Source organism: Osmerus mordax, chromosome 8 (assembly GCF_038355195.1).
Source record: "Osmerus mordax isolate fOsmMor3 chromosome 8, fOsmMor3.pri, whole genome shotgun sequence".
Lineage (NCBI taxonomy): Eukaryota > Metazoa > Chordata > Actinopteri > Osmeriformes > Osmeridae > Osmerus > Osmerus mordax.
The window spans coordinates 10104455-10107013 of NC_090057.1; positions in this window are offsets into that span (position 1 = coordinate 10104455).

Genomic DNA, 2559 nt, shown 5'->3' on the forward strand with positions numbered 1-2559 from the left:
TAGCCCCGCCACTCTCCTGATAGCATTTAAAGCTACAGACACAGAAACGGCACGTCCTTGGGAAAGCCTCATTGTGGTTCTGCTCTTAGTGGCTGTAATTCTGCACCAAGGCTGAATTTCGGGAAAGAGACTTAAGATACAGTAATACAGTATTAGGGGACCACTAAGACCTATATAAAAGAGTCCAAAAACAGAATGCCATGGGACCTTTAACGGATGTAGTGTGTGATTCTTTCGATTGTGAATCATTCATGTTTATTATGTGTGTCCTTTGGTTGTCTCGGGCCCGTTCTCCATACGTCGCTTATTACATCCGAGATCAAATGACACATCCAAGACGACTTCATCTTGCTAATCATCCATCCATCATCTGCCGCTTTTCCGGGGGTCGGGTCATTTGTACAGAGAGTCTGGCCTCGCTCCATTGACAAGCGTTGACTTCCTTGTAGGCGGGTACTCTGTTGAAGTTTAAAACTATTGGATCTGCCCAGAGCCACTCTGATCTGCCATAACCAATCGCTAGCATTCGCCTTAGCAAATTCCTTCACCACTACTGTAACAGAGCTAGCTTCCGTAGCTGGAAAATCAAACTGTTCCCGAACCCCGTGGGGAGGAGGGCCACAACATCATGGCCACCAACAAAACTCAGCAAAACTTGTTCTTGCTCCGGCTTTAGCTGTTGGATATTCGGCAGCGTTGCCACAAAGGACCGAATGGCTTTTCTCGCATCTTTCTCCGCAGCCATTACGGAACAACAACACAAACTAGCGCACGACATCAACGTCATCGTTCTCAGCCACTCCCTCTGTTCGCTGATTCGCCGGTAGAAAATCAACCTGAAAAATCTGACTTACGTACCTCATGGCCAGACCTATGTACAGAAGCAAAAATAAAATTGAGCCGGAGTACGTAGGAGGGCAGAGCCAAGCTAAGGGAACACCTCAAAGTCTGCAAAATCCAAGAAAGAGGGCTGGCAAAAAGTAGCAGACCAAATTAAATGTAAAGGAGTGACCACGCGTTTTATCGCTTATTACAGTAAGCTCGGCTTATGTTTTTTTCTCATATTTTCATTTATCATCTTTAATGTCATATGATGTGGTTTCAACAAATGTATTATGTAAATGACACCCTCACAAAAAAACGATAGGCTATCCTCTCAATAGGCTAGCATGTCGCGCTGTGCTTAAGGAGCCTATCTATCACGCAATGAGCAATTAATTCGGTTTCATGTTAAATTCTGCTAATTATTCTTGCACCTTCTGCAACAGGTTCCTGTAGTAAAACGGGCAAGACATGTCTGCGACAGACTTCCTGTATCACCTCTGCTTGTAAAGCCTCAATCTAATCGTGTTTACATAAAAGTTTAATAAAAACTTAAACCTGCTCCTGAGCAGGTTTAAGCTTGCTATGACAGCAAGTCCAGGATGAGCTTCGAAGAACCGAACAATCCAAGATAATGACAAATCGTCAACAATCAAATCCAGCTAACTGAGTTAGTGACGTACGGAGAACGGTGTGAGGGGCATGTGTGGTGCCTTGTAAATATGCACACAGCATTGTCGGTATTAATGGTTTTCATTATGCGTTTTACTTGTGAATATACAGTATGCTTACTTCTCAATGGTATCTAATTTAACCGTTTGCCGTTTGTGTGTGCACGAGGGAGAGGATGTTCGTATTTTGTGTTTTGGCTTGTAAGTAATTAACCCGTGTGCTGCCTTCGGGTGGTTCACAACAACCCATCGTTGTGCTTTACCCAATACAAAAACAAATAAAAAGCATTTTTTTTTAACCTTCGCACTGTGGGGGATGTGAAACAGCCCAACGGTTAAAAGAAAATGCTTCACTTTATTTTTGTATGAGGTTAAGTTGTCGCAACATGTGGGGGGGGTCACAATGACCCGAAGATAACACAAGGGTTAAAGGGGCTGATGGCCACTGCCAATGTCGGTCTTCTCTTTCATTGGCTTTTTGTAGAGCAACTGAAGTTTTATTAATTGTACACTCACCACCAACACAATTACACTAACATTTCATGTTGCAGAAGAGAATACTAAGAAGAATAAAATAAAAAACATGTTTAAAATATGTGTGTCCTTTTGGTGATCTGGTGTGAGGGGCATAATGTGGTGCCTTGTAAATATGCACACAGCATTGTGTCGGTATTAATGGTTTTCATTGTGCATTTTACTTGTGAATATACAGTATGCTTACTTCTCAATGGTATCTAATTTAACCGTGTGCCTTTTGTGTGTGCACGAGGGAGAGGGGGAGTATAGAACGGTTGAGAGAAAAAAAAAATGTTAGTCATGTTTTGAATGTTAGTTTTTTGTGTTTTGGCTTATAAGTAATTAAAGGGGCTGATGGCCACTTTCCCAATGTCGGTCTTCTCTTTCATTGTCTTTTTGGAGAGCAACTGAAGTTTTATTAATTGTACACTCACCACCAACACAATTACACTAACATTTCATGTTGCAGAAGTGAACACTAAGAATAATAAAATAAAACATTTGTATCAAGTGATGCAAGCTGAATTGAAATAGTTTGGCACAAAACACG